The following is a 7,813-nucleotide window of genomic DNA, read 5'->3' as shown; positions in this document are numbered from 1 at the left end:
TTTTTAGCTTAACCATATGATCAGTTAGGGACATAGAGGGCTGCAGGCTGGTGTTTTAATCTTCCTGCAAGCCTGAAGAGATAAAGGCGTGTAATCTACTACTGAACTGTGTCAAAGACAATGACTTTAAGTGGCAAATGAACAACATAACATCTAATATGAAAAGAAGCTGATGACTTTTTTTTGGCATAGTTTGTTACAGGACCTCAAGGAAGTAACTGAAAGCTTGTAATTCTGAAAGCAACAGCAATTTCATAAAGGAGACTTCATGGTGAGAATATAAAGGGGAATTTCTGTTGCTTAAGAACAGAGGAAACAAGTGAAATACATATAATTTTGAAAATTAAATATTGTGCAGTCTAAGGCATATACTGATAGCTGTGTCATTTTTTAAGCCCAAAGTAATATTGAAAACAATAAGCCATTGAAGCTAGGTCTGAAGAGAACCTGTGTTATTACATGGCTCCTTCTAATCAGTTTTCTTAGGTATTAATCTAACTATACAGCAAAACTGTGGTATTTTAGAAGGTCACTCCCTGCTCAAGTTTCATATGTGTGCACTAGGCAAATGGTTTCTCTGTGCTACTGGCAAGATCATCACTGTAAAACACTGCTTGAGTTCAAATGATGTGCAAAAAGGCTGCACGCCTATCAGATTGTAAAAATTTTTCCTATCAAAACAATTTGCATATGCTTTTTTCCCCCCCAGGAGTGTGGAGTCACTGAAACACTCCTTACCATCCAAAAGTAGATAAATCATGATAAAAGTCACAATGTAGGATAACTATTTTTCCTCCATAATTAATTCATTCTTTTTCCTTGAGCTTTGGCACTGTTTCATACTTATCTATTTTAACAATTGACTTACTGTTAACCTACAAATTAGATAAATGTATTCCACTGACCTCCAGAAATATTCTTTTTAGGTATGCTTCTCTTCGGTCTTTATTCCTCTCTACGAATCAGCCCTTTCTACTTATACTAGTTTTTTATATTTTTTTTAAGTCACACATAAAAATTCACGCTTGGAAATGTGTTTACACGAAAACAGGTATTTCCCTAGAGGTAAAACAAAAGCGCATTTTATGGCTTTCAGTCAAATACACTAACTAGCCACCTGGGGGCATTAGCTGCTAAGTAAAATAAGGTTTTCCATTCTGGACCACACGGAAACCTACTTTCCTTTTATATCTCTATTCTGACACATCAACAGCTGAAGCACGGACACAATAACTTTCTACCAAAACGTGCATCGACTTCGATTTGAAGAGGATTTTTTCGAAAAAATAGTTCCTTGCTTATCTGAAATGAAAGAATTAAGTTTGCTTCCCTGATAGCAGTTTGAGCCAGGTCTGTATAGTTGCTATGATGCAATCATAACTTACCACTTCTCTGAAAGAGTTTCCGCTTAATTCAGCACACAGCACAATTAAATCAATGGATAAAGGGCTGCAGTAAAATCATTTTACCCGCTTCAAGGGATGTGGGCCATCACTTTATCTGATGCACACTACTTAAGTTTTATCTGATGAAACTACTGAATTATTGACTTACTGAGTTTTCTATGTTTCACCATTTTTGCACTGCTTTTTAAAATTATTAATTTTATTATATCAGCAAGGTGTGATGAGATCCTATTATTCTGTTTTACAGGGAGCAAAGAGCTTGCTGGCAAAAGCATTGATCTGTAAGTGCTTCAGTTTAAGCCTCTTTAGACCTGACAACACAATCTGTAATGCGAAACTACAAGATCAATTGAAATCTAGTACAATGCTCTTCCACATACCAATCAGTTTTCTTTGCCAGCCAATCTCAATTTCACTCTGCCCTACAGCCTTTTTTCCCTCTTTTCTTTCATTCAGACTAGGATCTAATTTTACCACTCTTTTTGATCTCACCTCAAGAGGTCCTTTCACAGACAATCCCCTTCCAGTTTTTCACCTTCTCAGCAGCTCTCAGTTTGTCTCCTTCATGGCTTATAAATGCATTCTTTGTTCAGACCTGCTATGTCTGTAGGTTTTGTGGTTGCAATCATTCTGTAAGGGTGATGCAGGATGCACAACGCTGTTAGATGTAACAACATGCTAGTCAGTACATGCCCAGTACCTCTGTGGGGGAACCATGTGGTGATTTGAGTATGGTCCATAGGAATGCTTACAGGGATTTTAGTTCTTTAGCAAGTCTCACCTAAATGCATGCAGAGACTTTTAAAAGCTAATAAACTGGTCAGACTGGTAAAAAGCATATCCAACACAGGAAAGTTGTGAGAAGAGTAAGAGACAGAAGATTGTTTCATACCAGCTTTCAAGTCCTGTAAGCAGCAATCTTCATCTGATGAGCACAGGGGAATATCAAGTGAGGTGTAAAGTGATGCGGTCCAGAGATGCTGTGGAAAGCTGCCCCCTGCACAGCCAGGAGCACATAGTCTCTGTGCAAGCTGGTACCTCCAATGAAGTTCCAGACTTTGGAGCAGGGGTCCTCAAACTTTTTGAACAGGGGCCTGGCGCGCGGATGAAGTGGCAGGCAGTCATCTGCAGCTGCGTGGTTTCCTCCCCCAGCCCCCGGGGGAGGGGGGGGGGGGGGGAGCTCTGTAAATACCAGGGGCCAGATTGAGGACCCTGGGGGTGTATCCGGCCCATGGGCCATAGTTTGAGGACTTTGGAGGAACCTGCTGCACAGCACTTGCAGTGACCCAACAAACACATCACTGACATACTCTGAGGCAAAATATCAATACTGCACTACTGTATGAGACAGCGATTCCTTCACCAACAAGAATCCAGTTGGAATGGAGAACCAGTGGTTTGCACAGAGGTAAGACACTCTAAAAAGCTGGGCAACAGCAGCAGCAGTTTGTCCCAACATAGAGCAGTAATTCCTAGCTCCTGTCAGTTCATGTAGGAGCCACTGCCCAGTTATGGGCAAGCTACTTCTGATGAGCGATCCTAAACTGGAATTCATGGCTAACCAAAAGATCTGACAACATCAATAAGACCAACATTTAGTAAGGACTTTGAATTTCTGGTAGCAGCATTTGGTGATGGGTCAACTGTAAATGCTGAATTAGGTGCACTGATTGCTATATAGCAAAAGAAGATTTGTTAGTCTGAATTTTAGCTTTGTAGCATTCTGGTGTGAACCACTTTTGCACCACCTTCCCTACTCTTCCTGCTCATATTTAACTTAGTGGTAGCATGCAAAAAATGACTGAAAAGAGGCCCGAGACTGAAAGGGATTTGGCAATGAGAAATCAGGAATTTGTTGCAAAGCATGAAGATTAGGAAGACATGAAAATTATATTTTAAAACAAATGCTTGCTGTAGTCATACATTTGGTAAAATATTTTCCTTCTGCAACGTATCACAGCATGGTAGACTGTTTAAATTGCTAAGGCTTGAATTCTCTCTGTGCTGAAAGATTACAAAGCAGGCCCACAGACCTCAGCATTAGCTTTCAATAACCTCATGTTATGTGAGACTAGTATGTAGTTATTTCTTCGCTGAGAAATCAGATGCCAGTTTTATACAACAGACACAAGTGCAATCAATTATTTATCATTAAAGCATAAAAAGCTGGCTAGATAAGATTTAAGGATTATTATTTTAATGGACCAGGAAAATATCCATGGTATTCTCACTATAGTTTGATACAATAGGAAGGAGCATCATAAAGAAAATAGAGTGTATAAAAGACACTTTAAAAATATTTATTTTTGAGGAGGAAATATAAAACGAAAGAGCAGATCTGCTTAATAAAACATTACTACAGTTCCTTTAGGAACAGATGATCTGAAGTCTTAAATCTTAGTATATCTCACTAGTGTTATATGGAACAATTTACAGGAAAATAAAAGTGCTGGTAGTGATTCAGCAAACTGATGTAATATGTTCTCTTGGGAAACAAAAACTGGCCCAGTACAAGTGAATTTATTTTGCACTTAAACAAGTTAAAATGTACAAGAATACCATTCAGACACTTAAGTTTAAAATTTTATTTGTCAAGTCACCACATTTGCATAAGATTATTAATATCAAATTAATGTGATGCTGTTATCTAAAGCACAGTCAAATGCATCTTAAGCAAGTCTGTGAAAAGCTATATTTAACTACAACAAAATTTTATTTGGACCTCTTTAAAGATAAATGCATTGAATTTTACAATTTTCTATTAAAAATTAATAGCACCCTAACTTTACACAGAAGTTAAAGCAGAGAGCATTGATTGTTTGAGGCCACACAGTAAAAGAATGGCTGAGCTGGGATTAAAAACAAACAAAAAATGTTCCTGCAATCCAAAAATTCACAATGACATCAGGTTCATCTTTGAAAGGTCAAAGCAACACTGCCAAGTAACTAGAGGAAAGGGCATCTACAAGTTCAGTAAGGACACCGCATAGGCTAGTGTCCTAGCCTCTCCATCTTACTGGATTTCTTGCTTAGACATTTTTATTCCAGCCTACTATTTACTCACTGCCTATCTGGCTACTGCAATCTGTTTAGCTGTTTAGAAGGGATTGTAAAAAAATAGGCTACAGGTGATTACTTCAATGTTCTGACTGATATTTTGTCTCAATACTAGATTCTAATGTCCAAGGCCATATGAAAATTCCTGCTGGGCACATAACGTGTCTAAGGATATCGCTTGTTTTCAGCCACTGCATAGCAAAGATCTAACTTACAGAAAAGGCTGCAGTCTGATCAGGTTGCAGAGATACAGTTTTAACGAAAAGGTGCTTTCTTTCAAAATCAGGTTTGCATTTCTGGATGAGATCTCCCCATAAAAAGACAACAGCTAGACAGAAGATTCAACAATTCATGAATTTACAGGTCATGAGTGTGGGCCATTGAGAATAACTGTGCTATTGCTTTAAATTTTATGAAGTCTCAATCTACATACAGGCCAAAGGAATGTGCTTTTAATTTTAGCTAGATACTCAGTTAAGTTCTGTCTGTGCTAGTTGGCTTTTTCTGTTGCTATTGGGAGCTGTTGTTCTGTTATTAAAAAAAAAATAGAAAAAAAGTAGTCACGTAAGTACTGCAAGTTCCCACACTTCACAGTCATAACCTTTAAAACAGGCATAAGCAATATGACATGAGTGTGATCTGACACCTAGTGAACGGGCTCCCCAAAGTTTATTGAGGCCACTACTAGGATAAGCATTCTGTAATACTGTTGCAAAACAGAAAGCAAGAAGGGAGAGAGTAAGAGGAAGGTGTGCGTAAAAGGACTGTTCAGAGCAGATACTTTAATTTCAAAGATAATGAATTTCAGCTTAGGTTACCTTATGTGGAATTTTTTTAAATTTTTTTAATTGCCTGTCTATGCACTTGTGCACTGATGTTTTGCTGGTGTGGTTCCCATATACAGAGAGCCTGCTCAATTTACTTCTGCTAAATTAACACAGGCCCAAAGTCTGCAAGGGATGTGGCAGCATAAGAGGTGATGATGATGGAGAAAGGATTACAGCAGTTTGCTCTGCCTTCCTGATTAAACTTTATCAAGGGAACTGCTGTATTCGTCAGTAGCTTTGTAACAGTAATTTTTTTCATATTGAATTGAAGGCCAATGCAATGATATTGTTCTAATTATTGATTTAATAGTACTTAGGGAACTTTTTTACTGTGCAGTGGATCAAGCCCTTCATTTAGACTGTTGACATCTGTTTTAACTACAGTCACAAATGCTGGTCAAAATAACTGCTTCGGGATTCAGAGTCAGGAGGCTGTATGCTGGTTTGGTTTCCAAATGATTTTTGTCTTGAGAAATTTAAAACTCCTTTTTCATAAACTTGGATACATTTCAAAACACATCTAAATGCATAGTATAGTGGAAATGCAGCAATGTAAAGCTAGTAATTAGAGCTGGGTGAGTTTCCTTATTAAGTTGGGAATACAAACGGGCCACATTTCGAAACTTAGGAGCAGTGGTGAAATTGCCTTCAGTAATACCCTTTCGGGGTTTTCTTGCTTTTCACCAGGTACTCAGCATGCACTTTAGGGTAACTATTTATGCAGAGGACTTGGCTACATAAGTGTTATTTGCTCTTCTTCTCCCAGAGCCGTTCACTGCATAAGCAGCACCCCATTTGCAGTAGGTGACAGAACAATAGCAAGCCTGGAAGAAGAAGCACCTGTGCAAGGCTCTGTGGCAGACCAACTGCAGTCACTTCAGAATACTGAAACCGGCTGAGGACCATAGCAAAGAGATGGTCTGGACCTCTTTCAATTACATGTCTGTTGGTTTTATTTCTACCACGTCCATACCTTTTGGACCTTTTTGTATTTCACATTCTTATGTTGTATCTTCTTTACCAGGCCCCATCCAATTCAAAGAAAACAGCCAGCATACCAGGAAAGCCAGGCTTCTGCTAGGTGCAAGTCTGCCCTGTATACAAAGTACGTAAGCCAAGCTAAGGAATAAGTGGGCTAGGAAAGACAAGGAAGATGGGAGAATCCTGTTGGGCCCCCAGGAAACATCCATGTAAAATAATCCAGATTGATAGTATCATGTTTGCATCATATCTGAATGAGTCTCACTGAGATGAGTGTTAAAGGAACTGAACAAACGCACAGGGGGGCTTTTACTAGGAATTTTCTGTCAGTCTGTCCAGGAACCCTAATATTGTCAGGGAGCACAGAAGTTCAACATATTCACTTACACCAACATGAAAACCTTTCTCAACAATACTAAAAAATGTGAACTGTAATGAGGAACAAACATTTCTTAGAACGTTCAGAGCGAGGAGCACATGAAGGGAGAAAGAAAAAGATTAGCTACCACAAGATAACTCAGTTTGAAATGGGTGGAAGTGTTTCTATGAATATCAAGACCTTTGGGCTGCCCCTAAACGCATCGTAGTTGGATGAACACATCACAGCAAGACACAGTTAGAAAGGCAGGCATGGGATGACTGGCAGTAAACGGTTAAGTCTAAATTGTTTTGCAGACTCCTCCCAATTCCACAAAATATACCACCTTTAAAAATAATTTTAAAAAATGAATAGTGTAACAGTGACTGTAAATTGAGAAGCACTTGTTTGTTTGGTTGTTTTTAACATAGTTATCGGCAATAAAAATAGACTGACCTTCCGGAGCTGCAAGGCTGACCTTTACAGTGGGGTGCAGTTAATGACTTCGGTGGTGAGCAGCCTGGAGCAATTGTCCCAATATTCTGCAATATAAAGCAACGGTGAGGGCTGTGGTGGCAGCAGTTCGGGTGACACTATGCTTCAAAGCAAGGGTCGTTTGGTTTTGTTGGCTTGTTTAGTTGTTTTTTTTAAACCACCTTACCTCTTGGTCAAAGACAGATCCCCGGAGTTTGTGGTCTTGCCCACAGGCTATATATAGCGCCGAAACCCCCGCTGACATCATGTTTTTGTGCAGCGGCGCCTATCGGGAAGGAGGCGGCTGGCGGCTGCCGCGCGCCGCGGCGGGAACGCTGAGGGGAGCCCGCGCGGCGGCGTGTCCATCGCGGCCGGGCCCGCAGGGGGGCCCCGGGCTGCTTTTGGCAGCCTTTAAAAGTCACGTTTTCCTCAGCGAAATGCCTGTTAAGTCACACGGAGCTTTAGTGTCAGGTATCTGAGCCCTCTCGGTGGGAGTCCTCTCGTGCCCGCACGCACAAGCCGTGTGAGAGGCACTTGCGGGGGCTATAGCTGTGCGGGCAGGGACAGGAGACCGGGTACCGCCAGGCTGCGCTCCCTGAAAGCCCCGGGGTGCGCCGGGGCCCGCACTCACGGAGACCTCAGCCCTCTCGCAGCCGCGTGACCGCTTGAGAGGGGGGTCGCTTCGGCGGTAACCTCTCCCCTCGGGGCGC

The 7,813-nt window shown here is 40.7% G+C and overlaps 1 protein-coding gene and 1 long non-coding RNA gene across 4 annotated transcripts in view; one reads left to right on the top strand and one right to left on the bottom strand.

Moving 5' to 3' along the window:
* Positions 1-264: 264 nt before the first annotated feature.
* On the bottom strand, positions 265-7,791 carry LOC129737171 (uncharacterized). Of its 2 annotated transcripts, none has more exons than XR_008734718.1 (3): positions 7,291-7,791; positions 7,086-7,171; positions 265-2,064 (listed from the first exon to the last, which is right to left on the bottom strand). It is a non-coding gene; the product is annotated as an uncharacterized LOC129737171 (long non-coding RNA). The 2 variants fall into 2 exon arrangements; XR_008734719.1 differs by having other exon boundaries at positions 265-2,036.
* Positions 7,077-7,813, top strand: part of AGL (amylo-alpha-1, 6-glucosidase, 4-alpha-glucanotransferase) — a 39,588-nt gene continuing 38,851 nt past the window's right edge. For both annotated transcript variants that reach the window (XM_055724438.1, XM_014287293.3), the window contains exon 1: positions 7,077-7,189. The gene's annotated coding sequence lies outside the window, so the exon portion shown is untranslated. The remainder of the gene's footprint in view (positions 7,190-7,813) is intronic.

This window comes from Falco cherrug, chromosome 12 (genome assembly GCF_023634085.1).
Source record: "Falco cherrug isolate bFalChe1 chromosome 12, bFalChe1.pri, whole genome shotgun sequence".
NCBI lineage: Eukaryota > Metazoa > Chordata > Aves > Falconiformes > Falconidae > Falco > Falco cherrug.
Note: the sequence above shows the minus strand (reverse complement) of the source record. Positions and strands in the feature narration are given on the sequence as shown.